Source organism: Lontra canadensis, unplaced genomic scaffold (assembly GCF_010015895.1).
Source record: "Lontra canadensis isolate GAN:19392208 unplaced genomic scaffold, GSC_riverotter_1.0 scaffold96, whole genome shotgun sequence".
Classification (NCBI taxonomy): Eukaryota; Metazoa; Chordata; class Mammalia; order Carnivora; family Mustelidae; genus Lontra; species Lontra canadensis.
Window position 1 is genome coordinate 7,923,747 of NW_022631090.1, and position 18,007 is coordinate 7,941,753.

General features: G+C 42.7%; 1 protein-coding gene across 2 annotated transcripts in view; it reads left to right on the top strand.

Annotated features, from left to right (window-relative positions):
- PLS3 (plastin 3) overlaps positions 1 to 18,007 on the top strand; it is an 83,078-nt gene that overhangs the window by 24,565 nt on the left and 40,506 nt on the right. Inside the window, exon 1 of one of the 2 annotated variants that reach the window (XM_032837037.1) lies at positions 4,605 to 4,699. The exons of the other annotated variant lie outside the window; for it this stretch is intronic. The gene's annotated coding sequence lies outside the window, so the exon portion shown is untranslated. Of the gene's footprint in view, positions 1 to 4,604; positions 4,700 to 18,007 lie in introns of those variants that run through there. 2 annotated transcript variants of the gene reach the window in all.

Sequence of the window (18,007 nt, forward strand, 5' to 3'; positions counted from 1 at the left end):
ATTGTTCCAAATGACCCATGCATGATGTTAAAATAGCAAGAGGCCCATTTAATGTGCAACACATAGACCATGGATTTTAATGTAACAGAGTAGGAAAAATTCATCTGGATGGTATCAAATTCCACACTGCAACTAACATTTAAGAAACTACCACTTCTCAAGTTTTGGTGTAGCATTATAAGGAAGAATATCCGTAATTATCTGAAAGGGCTCTTAAAATACTTCTTTCAACAATGTACCTGTGCAAGGCCTTATTTTCTGAATACACTTAAACCTAAAACAGCATTGAGTGTAGAGGCAGATGTGAAAATCCACTTGTCTTTGTTTTAAGTTAAATGATAAAGCAGTTTGCAAGAATGTAAACAATATACTCTCCACTCATTTGGGACCGGGGGAGGGGGGAATCTAGTGATTTTCATTAAAGAAGTTTCTTATGTTAACATTTATTTATACCTTAAAATTTTTTCCCAGTTGTAGTTTCTAATATGATGGATGGCTTGATAGATCTAAACCTCATATCAAAAAACTCTTTGGGGTCCTCAGGTCCTGAGCCAAAAATGTAGGAATTGTTGAGCTGAGCTTTTGTTGTTTCTGGTCCTTTCCTTTTTTCTCTCCTGTTTCCTTTTCTTCTTTCTTTTTTTGAATGAGAGACCCTCGGGATAGAAAGGTGGATAGCATCTGAGTTGTTCCTTTGTGTGGTTTTACTAGCTATGAACGGAACACAGATGGCTTTTTTCCCCCCAGTGTTCTTGAGATGTGATTGGCATCAACATTGCATTAATTTCAGGGATACCACATAATGATTCGATATATGTATATATTGTGAAATGATCACCACAAAAAGGCTAGTAAACATCCAACACCTCACATGGAGATTTTCTTATGATGAGAACTTTTAGGATTTATTCTCTTGGCAAACTTCAGATATACAGTTCAGTATTGTTAACTGTAGTCACAGCAGATGACTTTTAAATCAGTTCCTTGCCCTGTCTATAGTTCAGCTATTTTTGGAGGATAAATGCTTAAAACTACCTTCTACTTATTGCAACCTTTTGTTTTAGTGCATTAGGACAAAGTATATAATTTAATGTGTAATAAGACATCCTATTTTAAGATTGTGATTACTTTGTTACACAGATGCAGAGGTAATCCTTACTGTTGAGGAGACATCCCTTAGAATACTGAAATAATTAAGATGTATTTGTGGCTGATTTCCGCCTCAAGTATGAAAAGAATGATAACATAAACCAGACACGCTTGCTTGTTAAAGCAGACACATCCATGCCGCCGGAAGCTCGTGTACCTAATATTACTCCTAGTATAAATTTCCTAAACTTTCCAGTATAGTCCAAAATACAGTAGCAGTTCCCTGCCTATGATTTATGTACGATCCCTTTGCCTCGATGCTGCAGTGTGAGTGTTACTGTTTGTTTGTTTGCCTTATAAGGCGCGCAGATGGGTAAAATCCTGTTGCGTTAGAGGACAATAGGTCAGTGTTACTGAGGTGTGTCTAAGCACGGTGGGAGAGGCCTCCAGGGTTTATGTCACACATGGAAAGAATATTCTTGGTACTGGGTGCGGTGGAGAGCATGACGTTTGAATGAGAGTTACGCTGATACGTCTGTGAAACTCTCAGGCAACTTCGGGTGTGCCTCTTTCCTTCCTTTCCACCCTTAGGAGGGTGTGTGTGTGTGTGTGTGTGTGTCCCAAGGTGTGCATGTGTGAACTTTTCACTTTATGGATCTGGTTGTACCATCTAGACGTTCATCACGATGAATTTGGAATGCAGCGCCAAAGTGGTTTTCAATGTGTGGCCTGCTTAGAGAAGACGTGAAATGTCTTCCACAACGCCTGCCGCCATTTTCTGTTCTCACCCTGACTTTCACTACCCACAGTACAAACAGAGCTTCTGTTCCCACACAAGAGTCACACACAGGCACACGCGCTAACACGCCCCGCCCCCCACCCCACTTCACCCCACCCCGGCCCTGCACACCCACACATACCTCAGAGGGTGAGACACTGAGGTTACAAAATGGGCCACAGACGGAAACTGGTTCAACTACTGATGCAGTAGAACAGTCTTTCAGAAAATGGCCTCCTGGTTCCTCGGGAGAAGATGTGCCTTTCTGAAGGGAGTATCCATCCATCCATCCATCCATCATCCATCCCTGGAACTTTCATGACCTCACGAGGTTTTGCAGTTCACACGAGTCCTGTGACGCTGTTGATAGACTTTAAAACCAGAGACTGGGTGTTGACGGGATCGCCCTGGGATCACAGATGAGCCTTAGAGTTCACAAAGGTAGAAAGGAGACACATTCCCTCCAGATGGCCATGGACGGGCAGGTCAAGAGAAGTGGATTCCAGGGAGCATTATTATTGAAGAGGTCCAGAGGTCCAGAGATAGTCCTGAGGTCTGTCTTGAGACAGACCCATCCAAGTGGTTGGGAGTGACAAGTGTGGCGCAGAAAAGCGAAGGCTGGGAAAAGCCACTGTTTGGGGTCTAAGGCGGATACTGTCATCTTGCCTGAGGCAATTGTCTGCACCCCGGTTTTCTCTGTCTGTAAAACGCATGGTAACACATCCGAGTATCTCCTTCCTGCCAGTTAGCTCCAAGTGTTCAAGACATCCTTACTGTGTCCTGTGTTCCCTGGCAGGCCGCAGGCGGATAGTGCTGTGCTTATTTTCACAAATGGAGAAATCGAGACTCCAGAAGGTTGAAGGGGCTTCATGTAGTGACTCAGCCCCGGAGACAGACAGAAAAACACATCCTTTGGCTCCTGCCGCTATATTCCTTCTGTTCCGGATTTGGTGCCTTTTGCTATTTCATGCAGTTTTTGTGATTGACAAAATAAAGTGTTTCCATTAAGGAGACAACATGCAATCCAGGGTCCGCTAGTGGTGGTCCGTGATGAGGACAGGAGGACCATCTGCCTCTAAACATGGACTACCCTGAACCTTTTTACAAGCGAGTGCAGTCGGAGTCGCCTCCTTGTTTTGAGAGTTCTGTATGTTGTCAGAAAATTCCTTGGTTTGCTTTGGAGTATTTATAAAGGGCTGGAGTGTCTCTGATCTCACTTTGTTCATATTAGGTGAATAGGGCAGACGGTATGACACGTGTTATATCCCAGAAAGGTTATAATAATGTCTGCCACTTAGCACCTCGCCAGAACCAGACACACTTGCGTACTTCTGTCATCTCCTTCATTACAGTGACCCTGTGAAGTACATGGAATGAGCTCGATCTATACAGATACGAACCTAGGGCTCAGAGAAGCTAAGCAGTTGTGTGAGGTCACACAGAATTCACATCTGGCAGACTCCTAAGACCCTGACGCTTGCCCTGAGCTCCCTTTCCTTTCAGATCATCAACTTGCCCCACGTCAGTATTAGAAATGGTCTCCTTTTTTTTTTTTTTAAGATTTTTATTTTTTTAATTTGTCAGAGAAAGAGAGAGAGAGAGTACAATCAGGGAGAGCTGCAGGGAGAGGGAGAAGCAGGCTCCCCGCTGAACAAGGAGCCCGATGTGGGACTTGACCCCAGGACCTTGGGCTCATGACACAAGCTGAAAGCAGATGCCCAAGCGACTGAGCTACCCAGGCATCCCTAGAAGTGGTCTCTAGAGCCTAGCACAGTACCCCTATGGATTTTCTGTTCTTTCCCCGAAAAGGCACTCGCAGAGAACCAGTTGCTTAATTTAGCAGTTGACTGACTGGAATGGCTCGATTGGTTTAAAGGCAAATTTCAATAGGAAGACTACCAGTTATCACATACTGAACGCCTTTCATGTGCAAGGATATGATCTCAGTTGTGAACACATACTGCATCACTTACTTAACCATCCCAACAACGTAGAAAACAGTGACTATTACCCGAAGTCGTCACTGTTATCATCCCTACATGAGAAAACAGAGGCACGGGAGCATAAGCAACTTGCCCAAGGACTCACACAGCCCTTCACTACTCTGTGGGACCGCCCCTGAATAGAAAGTTATTCCGTTCGGCCGAGTATTGGCTTACTCCCCCTGTGCCATGCCTGTAGAAAATACAGTTCCCACACTTAATAGCTGACCTTTTCGAAAGAAAACAAGACCTAAATCCTTGGCAATAAACGCTACAACACGTAGCTTATGGAGCATAAATGTTGTATGAAGGCACGGATAGGTATAGACTGAAATGAACAATAGAGAACGCAATTCGTCTGAGAACCATTCATTTGCCTTTCTAAGTACTGTACTTTCCTGTGGACAAGTGACTTGGGCACTGGGGAGAAGCTGGTTCCAGGTGTTCTAAAATAAGCAGGTTACTTGGCTAATGTTCAAGCTCTAAATAGGTATGTGGGTTGTAGCTATTTGACCTGAACCAACTTTTAAATTCCCCTGTGTTCTTGCAGGATTTCAGCGGAGCTGGAATTTAAAAAAAAAAAAAAATTAACTTTTTGCTAAACCTCGTAAAGTTAGAATTTATTAATATTTGGCAGAATCCCACAAGGCTGTCCGGAAGGGGATTCGTAAGCATTGTATCATTCCTTTGTCAGGGTGTTCTCTTTTTCTAGCAGGAAGTGTTGTGACTTGCTCTCCAAAGTTGCAATTGTAAGAAGAATGTTGGGTTTCCAGATTGGCTTTCTGGGCGTGGGAGGTTCCTTCTATTAGTGCTGCGAGAGAGAAAGAAACAGGTTTGCTCTCGTCGCAGAAGGGTAACTATTTTAATACTGTTTTGTTAGGCTCTAACTTCTCGATGACTGAATATTTAAGCAGAAATTTATTTCAGAAGTTTGAGATTCTTACTCTGTGTTTGGGTAGTTAAGCATTTGGAGATGCATTCTAAACCTTCCTTACTCGAGGAGGACCAAGTACGAGAGAAAATATTTGAGGTTTTTCAAATCTAAAATTTTATCTTTATATTCTGCCTTTTCGTTATTTGGGGAATATTCTAAGGACTTTGTACTTGCTTAAAAAATTGGTTTTGAGATCTTAATTATATACCTGTATCTGTCACTTTAGAGGCTCGGAGGTTTAAATGACAGAAACTATTACTTTATGGATTGCGGGGGATGGGGAGTGGATGTCTTTGATGCCTTTGATCCATAAATGGTTCTTCAAAATTCTGTGGAAAAGATGAGGTAGCTGTCATGACAGAATTGGTTATGGTTAGACCAGTATTCTGCTCTTATAAAATGACTTGTGACAAACGTCATGTTACTGTTTATTTCTATTTTACAAGGTACATGAAAATCACTGGTGTTGAAACTTGGGTGCTGTTACTATAATGTGGGAGCGATGGTGATTTCCAGTGCCCACAGACTTGTCAGGGATTTCCATCCGTTGGTGATCACATGCGTTTTCTCTCTCCCTTTTTCAGCAGAGCTAGATATTCGACTCTGATGTGCTTATGCAGTAAAAAGTTTTTTCTCAATTTGAGAACATTGCAGGAGGTACTTTCAGTGACTAACAGATATTTTGTTTTGAATTGAAGTGTGTTAACTAGTCTGATCTTGCCTTGTGATGTGTGTGTATGTGTGTATATATGTGTGTGTGTGTGTGTGTATCACACACACACACACACACACACACACACACACATAGAGATGCATACGCACACACCTGAAGGTTGCCCTTGGCTTCAATGTTAATTTTCATAGAAAGGACAATGAAATACCCCTCCGATGTGAAGGTTAATTAATTTCATTAGCAGCAAATGTATTTTCTCATGAATTATTCAGATATTTGGGGAAAGTGTCAGTGTTCACTTAGGAAATATAGACGGGCTCAGACCGTTGTAAAGGGGAGTGTGCTGTTTCCATCCCAAGAGTTCACACAAGCTTGGCTATTGGTGGGAGAAGAAGAGGTGTCACTTTGTTATTTTATCTTTGGCTTTGATTTAGTATTTGTCAAGGGGAAAGGGGCTTTTAGAATATGATTAGGACATATGTAAAATATCTGTAAAACTCTTGACTTAAGAATGTAAAGAATGTCTTCAGTCTGACTAAATTGAATTGAATGTTTCCATTATTGGAAAAGTTACTAACTTATTTTTAAATAGCCATTGCTTTAAGGTCTTACCTCTCTCTCTCTCTCTTTATTAAGTACAAAAAGAGGAAACGTTTACTTTAAATGGAAGTATTTGATATCCCTCCAGGAAATGACACAGGATTGGGCACCCTTGGGCATTTAAGTGACTCATAGGTATTGGTACTTGAAAAAAAGATCAATTAGAATCTAGCTTATGCCAGATTTGAGAATAGAATAGAGGTAATTCCAGGAAATGAACTCATTTCTTAAGAGAGCTATGTAGGGCAAATACATGAGATGTCTGTCTGGGTTTGCTTTAAAGTAATTCAGGAGAGGGGCACCTGGGTGGCTCAGTGGGTTAAGCCTCTGCCTTCGGCTTGAGTCATGATCTCCGGAGAGCCCTGCGTTGGGCTCTCTGCTCAGCAGGGAGCCTGCTTCCCCCTCTCTCTGCCTGCCTCTGCCTGCCTCTGCCTACTTGTGATCTCTCTCTGTCAAATAAATAAAATCTTAAAAAAAATAACTAAATAAAGTAATTCAGGAGAGAAAGTGACAGAAAAGGGAGAAGAGATGAAGTAGTTTGGGGAAATCCTGATAAACATACAATCTGGATGGTGGGTTTATGAGTGTTTATTGTACTATTTTCTCTTTCGTGTTTATTGGAAATTTTCATAATAAAACATTGAAATGTAGCTAAATTTAGTTTGGGGCAATTTATGTTTTTTTCCAAACATTACTTTTACCTATAAATTGCGGGTTTGTAAAAGGACGATTTGTGTCTGATGGTTATTATTTGATTGCAAAATTGTAACAAGTAAAAACAGTTTCTGGGGGAAAAAAAACCCTTTCTGTTTGACTTTCAGCTAAATTCAAAGGACAGGCTGCAAACATCTTGAGTAGTTTTGTAGTATCTTGGAGCATTAGACAAGAGTAGATAGTTAAAGCATGCTGATAGGCCAATTGAATGTGAAGAATGCGGGAACATTATTTTGTTTTGACTGTTTTCTTCACTGCTTTCTCTAATAGAATATGCATTTTTAAAACCACAGGAGACAACTGTTTAGCCTGCTTTCTGCTTACGGATGTTCAATTTCCTTACTTGCCTCCATCATTTTATTTATTCAACAGACATTTAGTAGGTGCTTATGGCGAGCCAAAATAACAAAGTCAAATAAGATACCAGCCCTGCCTTCAAGGAGCTCCCAGACAGGTGGAAGAAATAGAGAAGTAGGTGGTCATCCCACAATGAAAGAGGGCGGAGCTACAGGAATTGGAGAAGGGGAGTTAGTGGTGACCAACTAGGACTCAATGGGGCATCTCCTTTAAAACAATGCAAACGAGGGGGCACCTGGGTGGCTCAGTCGGGTTGGGCGTCTGCCTTCAGCTCAGGTAATGATCCCGGGGTCCTGGAACCGAGCCTTGCCTCTGGCTCCCTGCTCAGTGGGGAGTCTGCTTCTCCCTCTCCTTCTGCCTCTCTCCCTGCCCCTGCTCATGCTCTCTCTCAAAATAAATAAATAGGATCTTTAAAACAATGCGAACAAGAGAATTTGAGATGGCTTAATTATTCGTAAGGGCTGGGGAAGTCGGTAGAGGGCTAACGTTGCTTAGTTTCATTAACTCTATGCAGTTGCCATGCATGACTTCCCAAGTAACAGCCGTGTTTGCGTGCCTGCACTTCTTAATAAAAGCTCTACCCTTCCCTCCTGCATCTCAAGGGTTGCTGGAGCAGCATACTTGCAGGAGATAGCAATCTCTTTGGCACATTAAATAGTAATGTTTAAGTCTCCTTAAACATTCAAGGGTACCTCCAAGGCCAAGTTGCAGTTGTAGGTGGGTAGCTCCATGGGTGGGGATAAAGGGGAATGTTAGCCTTCAGTCACTGATGAGCCTTCCAGAGTTCATTTCTCCATCCATCTGTAGTTTGAAACCTGTTCTGTCATGGAAGTAGCAGGTAAGGTTTTTCAGGTCACCCCACAAATGTCCCTGAAATGATACACTGTATTACCCGAAGTAACATGTTCATATTATTTTAATCCAAATGAATTATAGAAGCGTAGTTGCTAAAGATAGCCAGATTTATGTTGTCGGCCGGTTGCTTTACTCTCAACACCCTGAGAGTATATAAGGAGTCCTCAACACCCTATAACCTAATGGCATATACAGCAGTGCCTCATGGGAAAATGCTGTCCGTTTTACTTGGGGTCATCTAGCCGTGTCCTCTGTTCAGTTTGACCAGTTTGTGGCTGAAATGTCAGGTAGAATCAGCCGAAGACCTAGGCCCGAAAGACAGCCTCAGTGAATGATGTATGCCGTACGTGTTGAATATTGCTCTTGTACAACTTTGCTCTCCACATCGGCTATCGGAAGCAATTTGTAATCGACAGTAAAATCTGTCACCCCTTCTTAGTGCTCTAACCTTTCCTGAACTGTCAGGACTAGGAACCCATGGCACATGAGGGCATTTAGAGTTCGACTCACTTGTTTGAAGTTCAGAGCAACAAATCATTAATTCAGCAAGATGCACATAACGTCTTAAAGATTCCAAGATTCCATTGAAAATTTTTTTTAAGATTTCATTTATTTGAGGAAAAGAGAGTGGGAGCAAGCGAGCGAGCAAGAGAGAGAGAGAGAGTGAGCAGGGGGAGGGCAGGGAGAGAGGGAGAAGCAGACTCCTGGTTGAGCAGGAAGCCTGACATGGGGCTCGATCCCAGGACTCCAGGATCAAGACCTTAGTCCAAGGCAGATGCTTAACCCACTGAGCCATCCAGGCACCCCTCCATTGAAATTTTCTAAAAGGAAGAGCTATTAAATTTAAGAACTAATTACTAAAAACGAAAAACAAAAACAAAACAAAACAAAAACTATGGGTGTCATAGTGATGGTTTACATATGGAAAGAATTCTTCAAATAAAAGGTAACTCACGTAGCTACTTGAGTGTTTGGTTATGTTTATACTAAGTTATTAGCACTGATACGGTTGGAGTGGTTGTTCACAATACTTAGCATTTAAGAGGCTGAAATGAAGTCATTAAACCCCGTAAAGCACAAGCCTGTCATATCGAGGAAGGGGAATGGACCATGGGAGAAGGGAAGCATTGGTGTCCTTACTTTTTTAAAAGCACGGTCTGTCTTATTGTCGGTAACCCATTTAACATGAATGTTTGGAAGAAAGAACCCCGAGAATTCCATAGTACGTGATCTTCACTGAATCTGTTTCCTATATTCTGTATGTTTTCCACAATCAGTTTTTGTGATTTCAGTTCAAGGATCAAGGGAACCCCCTTACCCTTGAAGTAACAAAAACAAATTAGTATTAGGTAGGGGAGTCACTGTCTGCGTTTTCTGGTAACTGCATATTTCTGCATGGTCACGTTTGTTAGGAGCCTTTCAAGGATCTTGGGTAGGCTCTCCCAGGCGTGAGCCTTCTTCCCACAAAGCAGTGTGTAGCCTCTTTGTTTTTGCTTTTATGGGAAGAGTAGTTCATTACTTTCACTCACACATGCTCTTTTTTTTTTTTTTTTGAAGAATTTATTGATTTGACAGAGAGTGAGAGAAGGAGAGAGAGCACAAGCAGGGGGAGCAGCAGAGGGAGAGGGGGAAGCAGGCTCCCCGCTCAGCAGGGAACCTGATGCGGGACTCGATCCCAGGACCCTGAGATCATGACCTGAGCCAAAGGCAGAGGCTTAACCTATTGAGCCACCCAAGTGCCCCTCACACATACTCTTTTAATTTAATGTTTACTACGCAGCTCTGTGCCTTGGGCAAAATCATGTAACTACCCTAGGTACTTGCTTCTTCCCTATGACGGTTTCAGTACTCACCGGATATCGGGCATGCTGGGAATTATCACCACCCTCAGAACCGTGCAGTCAGTTGGAATTTTTTTTTCCTAAAGATTTTATTTATTTATTTGACAGACAGAGATCACAAGTAGGCAGAGAGGCAGGCAGGGAGAGAGAGGAAGAAGCAGGCTCTCTGCAAAGCAGAGAACCTGATGTGGGGCTCGATCCCAGGACCCTGGGATCATGACCCGAGCCAAAGGCATAGGCTTTAACCCACTGAGTCACCCAGGCGCCCCTGGAATATTTTTTGAGCCATGCCTCTCTACCTGGGATCCAACCGTCGATCATTGTGGTGGGAGTATAGAAGAGGAAGATGGAGTTGCAGCTCTGTTCCTGAGATACAATCTCGAGATGAGACCAGCAGAGCAAGTAGTTAGGCAAGCAATTGTGTGCTCTTAGTCAAGGAAGGAATCTTTTATGGGGGAAGATTATTCTCGAAGCATGTTTGAGGAGCTATGTGGGAGAGGTAGGTGAACTGAATCAAGGATGATGGATGCCCCAGCCTGACGGTTCTCACATCCACTTACATGACTAGAGGAGGAAGGCCATCATGAAATGGCCAGATTTTGTCACAGGATTCTAAAGCCTGCGGGATTTGAAGAGGAAGGGTGCCAGGGGTTGGAGGCATTGGGAAACGTGCTTTGGGGGAGGAGGGTGAGGCTTCTGCTGAACCTTGAAGGGTGAGTAGGATTTGGATAGGGAGAGAAGGAAAATTATGAGGAGGGCGTTGTAAGCATGAGAGGTGGATGCAGGAGAAGGGAGTCCTTGGCAGGAGAGAGGGAACAAGGAAGAGGGATAGGATAAAACAGACAGTCCTAATGTAGGTCTTAACAGGACCGGCTCAGGAGACTAGCTGTGATCAAAAAGCTGATTGTGAGTGTTGTCGAGATGTAAAACTGGTTAGATGTGTCCAGTAGGACCACTCTAGAGGACCTGAATATCAGGCAGAGATTAGATAAGCTATTTAAGGCATAAGCAATGATAGCTTCCTATAAGGGAACATACATGATGAGTAGGGGGATGGGCACTAGCTGTGGGCCATTTTTTATTCAGAAGAGATGTATTGAAAATGCTTTGTCGGGGCGCCTGGGTGACTCTGTCAGTTACGAGTCTGACTCTTGATTTCAGTTCAGGTCGTGATCTCAGAGTTGTGAGATCGAGCCCCGTGTCTGGCTCCGTGCCGGGTGGATAGCCTTTTTGAGATTCTCTCTCTCCCTTTTCCTCTGCGCTCCCCTCCCCCATTTGCATGCACTCTGTCTCTCTCTGAAAAAGAGATAGAAAGAAAATGCACTGTGTTTGTGCATTATTCTAAGGGCTATGGTAAATGCAGAGATACGTAAGCTGTGTCTCCACTCTAATAGGTTAAAGTCTTGTTGGGGAAATAAATCCATTCAATAAGCTGTCGTTGAGGAGCCTCCATAGCAAAATGGTTGAGACTTCAGTGGCAGGCAGACCTGGGCTTGAGACTTTGCTCTACCTCTCAAGAGCCTTTGGGAAAGTTACCCAACCTCTCTGAACTCACTTGCTCTTCTGTCAAATGGGAGTAACAGTATCACCCGGTTTATAGAGTTTTTTTCTGGGACATAACTTACATGATGTATATAAAGCATGTCGCAGAATACACGTACATAATAAGTCCTCCGTAAATGTCAGCTATCATGTAAACTTACAATGGCATGTTATTATATTGTCTTAATTATTATTATTACCTACTCTGTAGGCACTGTGATCAGGGCTGGGAATTTGAAGATGAATGGGGTATGGCCCCTTCTATCCAAGAGCTTTGTTATAAATGCTATCCTCCTGGGGACCGTATGTTCCCACTCAGACATTGATACCTACGCTCCGACGGAAAAAACAAGATACTTAGAATCTGAGCTGTCTGAAAGAATCCTGCACTGGCTGTCGGAGAAGAAAACATAGCCGGTCCTGGGCAGAGAGGATTGGGATCTCAGGTGGGACTTCCTTAAAGATGCTTTGGAAGAGCATTCCACTGGAGAGAAGCACAAAGAGGAAGGAACAGGGGGTAGGAAACTGGTGGCCTGCTTGGGAAATGGAATCTTTCTAGAGTGTGGGTCAAGGAGACCATGCACGTGAGGGGAAGTGACATTGGAAAGATAGGCAGGTATCAAAACAGAACCACTTGAATGTCATGCAGGAGAAGTGGGGCTTTTTTTTTTTTTTTTTTTGGTAGAATTGGTGGTAGATCTTCTCTTCAGGGAGCTGGCAGTGTGAAGATTACCTTGGAGGGACACGAGACTGGAGATAGACCAACGCAAAGTCTTTTGGAATAGGTCAGACACAAGGCGATCCAGGGGTATGATGGAAGAATCCAGACTGCTTATTTACTTCGCCCTCCCTTTGTTTCTTGTGGCCAAACCTCAGTCTCAAATTTGTAAACCTGGAGATGGAGCTAAGTGGGGAATTGGAAAGGGATATGGGATTTGGCAGGGGAAGATAGCTGAAAATGGGAACTAATGCGGCGGGAAGTTCAGTATAGACACTCAGACTTTTCTGACTGGAATCCTCCTCACTCAGCTTCCTTCTCCCTTGGCCAGAGGGTCAAGTCCGGATTTTGAGTGGAGCCTCTGGAAATTTCTTTTTAAGATTTTATTTATTTGAGAGAGAGAGCACAAGCCGGGGAAGCAGCAGGCAGAGGAAGAGGGAGAAGCAGGCTCCATGCTGAGCAGGGAGCCCGGTGCAGGATTTGATCCCAGAACCCTGAGATCAAGACCTGAGCTGAAAGCAGAGGCTTAACCAACTGAGCCACCCAGGCGCCCCGAGTGTAGTCCTTCTATGTTGGACCCTGGCCTTCAACTCTCAATCATGTCTGTCCTAAACCCCAGTCACAGTGCTCCAACAACACTTGTTTCTCTGCCTCCAGAATAGAATCTTCTCTTCACCTCTCTGTATCTGGAATGCCTTCACCAGGGATGTCTGTCTGAGGAATTCCTACTTACGTTCTGAGATTAAAGTTCAAAAGTCATCTTTGGAAAATCTTTCCTGACCCCCACGGCTCTCGTTCCACCACTCAGGAAATAGGACTCTAATGGCATGACAGCACTAATATTATGTCTTTGTTTTTCTGATTTTCCCACTGGACAGTAAGCTCTTCAAGAGAAGAGAACCTGGGGTCCTAATTCCCTAAATGTGTAGCACCTGACACATTGCCTGGTACCCACTAAGCTTTCAATTAAGGACTGGGTATAAATGAATAAGTGAGTGAATAGGGTAGACAATCAAGTTGAAACCTTCTAGAAAGTCATTTGGAAGGGCAGGTGTGGAGCTTGAGTAATCATGGGAAGAGGAGGGGAGCTCTAGCTGGGTGTTGAACACCCATGTGACCTGGAGACCAGCGCTACTGACTTACCTAACGAGGGAGGAGAAAGGGCGGCAGTTTCTGTCGGTGCGGGTAAGTATGTGGAGTGTGGGTGTTTCAGAGCAGTGCCTGATTTGGACAAAGGAAGGTGACTAATACACCCCTTCTTGTTGACCGCTGTTGAATTATTCACCCTTAGCCGTGGCTACGGGTTTGGGTTTTTTGCTTTTTGTTTTTTCATTTATTGTGAAACTGTATTCTTCCATGTTTTGTCCACCGTTTGTCGCGCTCTCCTTCTCCTTCCTGATGTGAGCTTGCCAAAGCTCTGATTTAAGTAACCAGCCTCGCTTTCCCAATCTTTTTTTTACCTGGCCTGCTTAGTGGCTGGGTTAGAGCCTCTGGCTGAATGAGTATCCTCTGCCTTTCTCTTGCAGTTCCCTTTCAGTTGCCAGAAAAAGAAATACAGAGTTCATAGTCGACTCCCGATTATCCACGGATGAGTTTCCCAGCAGTTTCCCAGCGTGTGTGTGCCCTGCGGTCCCGCCCCACATGCTGCTGAGTGACAAAGATTAGTAAATGGATTATTCAGTGGCTGCATTCCTCCAGTGAATCGCTGTAGGGGGTGAAAACAGGCACCCCTCCTCCTCTCCCATCAAATACCTTCCAGAATTTTTGCCTGATAGTTTCAGGTAGTTAGTTGTACGTACACCTTTCTCAGCAAAGATTTGTGTTCAGGATTTCAGTGTAGTTAAATGAGCCGGTGGAGTGGTTTCATAATTGCTGCATTGTTAGTCCAACTCTGTAATTAGAGATGACTTCATTGGCCTAAGGTTTCTCTATGGGTGACGCCCTGAATTCAGACCGAGTCGAACACCATATCCTTTTATGAAAAAAACCAACAAACAAGGTTTTGTTTGCTTTTTGTTTTATTCCCTTTTGGGAAATTCTGTTTTCCTTTGTCTGAGATGTTTAGGGAGGGAGAGGATCTGTGTCTCTGTTGTTGTTGTTGTTGTTTTTCCTGAGCTAGGGAGAAAACAGAATTTAGGACAGATCGAAGTGCTTTGCAGATGAGAAAACTCAGAAATATGCAGAGACCCTGGGAGTTTTTACTTTTTTTTTTTTTTTAAAGATTTTATTTATTTATTTGACAGAGAGAGGGGGAAGCAGGCTCCCTGCTGAGCAGAGAGCCCGATGTGGGGCTCTATCCCAGCCAGGACCCTGAGATCATGACCTGAGAAGGCAGAGGCTTCCGAGCCACCCAGGCGCCCCTTTACTTTTGATTAGTATTTCATTGGCTACATTTAAATGGAAGGAAAAAAAATATATATATATATATATTTTTTTTTTTTTTAATATCAGCACACTTTGTCTCTCTCTGTTTCTTTCTCTCTCCCATGTAAATAAAATTCACTTTTTTGGGAAGACAGACTGGGGAAAAGGACGTATTTCAAAAGCCAGACTTTCTTTTGGCCTGTCAATTACATACTGGGAACTTGACATTAAACTTTTATTCAGCAAGTAAATTTACTTTTTACCTCTTTACCTTTTACTTTTCATCACTGATGACAATGTGCAGATTGGGAGGACTATGATAGTATTGACAAGCTGTTAGTGATTTTTAAAAGTGGCCCCAAAATATTTAAAGTAAAATTTGCATTTTTGCCATTATCTCCTGGCCACTCTGCAAGTTGTAGTTAGAAACTGGCCTTAATGAAGGAGCCAGATTGAGTCATGGATGAAAAGTGGCTGACAGGTTTTCGTGGGGCCCATCCTTCTTAAATTACTTCGAGTAAAGGCTTATAATTTTTATGTACACAGGACATCTTTATACTCCGGAGTCAATAATTATAGGGCAAATGGAAAAACTTCATACACCCCATTGAAAAGGTTCTTATTAGAACTTACGCCTATTTTTATATAGCCTCTCACAACTACTTAGGCGTTCATTTATTCCACCATTTTTTCTTTTTTTTTTTCTTAATGATTTTATTTATGTATTTGAGAGAGAGAGAGAGAGAGAACACGAGCAGGGGTGGGCGTGCGGGGCAGAGGGAGAAAGAGACAAAGACACAGAATCTGACGTGGAGCCTGATGGGGGGCTCGATCCCAGGACCCCCGGGTTCATGACCCGAGCCGAAGGCAGACGCCCAACTGGTGGAGCCGCCCAGGTGCCACTCCCTATTTTCTTTCATTAAGGATTTGAAGTTACTATATAATATTTTATGGTTTACAGTATGTCTTCACATATGCCATCCTTAATCTTCATGAGGACCCTGGGGAAGGAGGTACTGTTGCTACTTTCAAATGAGGACACTGGGGGCCAGATGAATTTAACTTGCTCATGGACACCCTGCTAGGAGAGAGCAGAACCAGGACCCTGCTTGATGCTTTCTGATCGCATGTTCAAGACTTTCCATCTTGCCTTTGTCACACCCTACAGCCTTGAGTAAGGAACAACTATTGCCCGTGTACAGGGCAATAATGATGTCACATCCTCGGTTTTGCCTGATAAGCCCCAGTCTAGGATGTTTTAGTTGCTTTGAGGGAAGAAAGTCCTAAAGTGCAATGAATGGCCCATGAAGAGGAATAGAGCATCTATAATTTTAACTTGTATGATTGAGATTTTTGAAATCTTCATTTTAAAAACTTACTGGCAGTCTTTACTAAATTACTTAAGTGTGATATTTTTTCCCCCACGATAGTACTTAATTGCTTAATTTCCTTGAAGATACCATCAAATATCTACTAGTAGTCTTAAGAAAAAAGCTTTTTTTATTCATGATGGGAAAAGGCCTACGTTACATAAGCTACTTCAAAAATTGTGACTTTTGGGATGCCTGAGTCAGTTAAGCACCTGCCTTTGGCTCAGGTCATGATCCAGGGTCCTGGGATCCAGCACCCCCCCCATCATGCTTCCTGCTCAGTGGGGAGCCTGCTTCTCCCTCTCCCTCTGCCTGTTCTGCCACAGCTCTCCCTGCTTGTGCTCTCTCTCTTGCTCTCTTTCTCTCTGAAAAATAAATAAAATCTTCAAAAAAAATTGTGACTTTTATCCACAAAATCATCTACTGTGAGGCTTTTAAATTTGACTTTGTATTTTCTAGATTTAGCTCAGGTGTCTCAGGGCAGCATTTATTTCAAATAATTATAAATCAATGAAATTGAGTTTATTTAAGTAAGAGACTCCTAAATTCAGCAGTTCTGTTATCCTGGACCAACTTACCTGGCAATGTTATTTTGGGGATATATGCATATTCTAGTTCCTTTTATTCTTTCTTGTATGTGCCTCTTGAAGTCTCCTGTGAGTTATAGGTGTTGTTGGGGAGGAAACAATTTTTCTTCTGCCCTCCTAGGTTCTTTGGCTGCTGTAAGTACATTGACATAAAACAGATTAACAAGAGAAAAACAATAGCTTAATAACCTGCATACCTCGTGTATCCATGGGAGAGACCCAGGAAAACTGAGTAACTCCCTAAAATGGCTGAAACCACCACCTTAAATGCCACTTTCAGCTAAAGACAAAAGAAGATGCTGGGCGTGGGGAGTCAATTATGGGACAGAAAACAATGTAAGCTTGTTATGCAGATTTAAGACTATGCCTTCCTCCATTGATAAGAGTTTCTGGAGATTTAGATATTTTCTTCCTGTTAGAGCAGGGAGACACTCTGACAAATGGAGATTTCCCTTATGAATGTATATATTTCATATATTAACTTCTCAAGTTTCAGAGCTTCACCGCTGTTTGCTATCTTAAAAATAACCAGCTTGGGGCACCTGGGTGGATCAGTGGGTTAAAGCCTCTGCCTTAGGCTCAGGTCATGATCCCAGGGCAGGGAGCCTGCTTCCTCCTCTCTCTCTGCCTGCCTCTCTGCCTACTTGTGGTCTCTGTCTGTCAAATAAATAAATAAAAATCTTTAAAATAAATAAATAAATGAAAATAACCAGCTTAAAATAATTAGTATGCCAAGGAGGAATATTTTGGGGTGATATAGTCTGCTCCCCTTCAGTGTTAAAGAACTCACTTTAGGCTTTCATTAAGACAATTAGACAGGGACTCCTGAGTGGCTCAGTCCATTAAGTGTCTGACTTCAGCTCAGGTCATGATCTCCGGGGTTGTGGGATGGAGCACTGAGCTCAGTGGGGAGTCTGCTTGTCCCGTTCCCTCTGTCTCCTTCCCACTAATGCATGTACATGCACACGCTCTCAAAATTAAAAAAAAAAAAAGACAATTAGACAGGAATAAGAAAAGAGAAAGCTTGAAAGTATACTTTGAGTTTTATTAATGCTGCATTATATTGATCTTTAAAATTTTTATTTTTGAAGTACAGTTGACCTATAATGATTAGTTTCAGATGTACAGCATAGTGATTCGACAGTTCTATACATTGCTCAGTACTCACCTCCATAAGTGTAGTTACCATCTGTAATACTATTTTTTTAAGTAAATGGTTGTTTTGAAATCATTTCTATGAGATCTAAGTATTTCCTAACTTTGTAGGAAGAACAAAATTATTTCTTTCCTCGCCTATCTGAAAAGAAATTAATGATCTTTTAAAGTCTCCAGAGCCTTTCCCTTCTATACCTTTATTGCAGCCACTAATTCCCTTTGTGTCAAATTATAATTATTTTTATGTTGCCTTCCCCAGATTGTAAATTCCTTGAGGGCAGGAACTAGGCATATAACAGATGCCTAAAATATTGGTATAACTGTATGAGGATAGAGGTGTGCGTCTATGTTGGGGAGAAGTATGAAGAAGAGGGAAAGAGATTTCTGCCTCTATGAGCCTTGCTGCCTGCAAAAGGGAGAAGCCGGGGAGAAGGGTTTAGTCAGCAGGTTG